This window comes from Penaeus monodon, chromosome 22, assembly GCF_015228065.2.
Source record: "Penaeus monodon isolate SGIC_2016 chromosome 22, NSTDA_Pmon_1, whole genome shotgun sequence".
Taxonomy (NCBI): domain Eukaryota; kingdom Metazoa; phylum Arthropoda; class Malacostraca; order Decapoda; family Penaeidae; genus Penaeus; species Penaeus monodon.
Genome location: NC_051407.1, coordinates 23,434,218 through 23,434,474, shown reverse-complemented (window position 1 = coordinate 23,434,474; position 257 = coordinate 23,434,218).

The following is a 257-nucleotide window of genomic DNA, read 5'->3' as shown; positions in this document are numbered from 1 at the left end:
TGGGGCCACTAGCCTTTATTTCTAGGGAGGGATGGAAAGGGTACACACAGGCTTCTAATATCCAAGACAAATTTCTTCATTCTTGGTGAATAAGGGATAAAATAAATTACCGACAAAAGAGAAAGTAAGAAAGAAAAACGGTGAGGATGCTAGCCTTTATTTACAGTGGAGGGATAGAAGAAGTACACGAGCCTTTAATTTCCGGCAAGCCAAATTTCTTCCATCTTTGTGAATAATGGAGAAAAGAAATTGCCGAC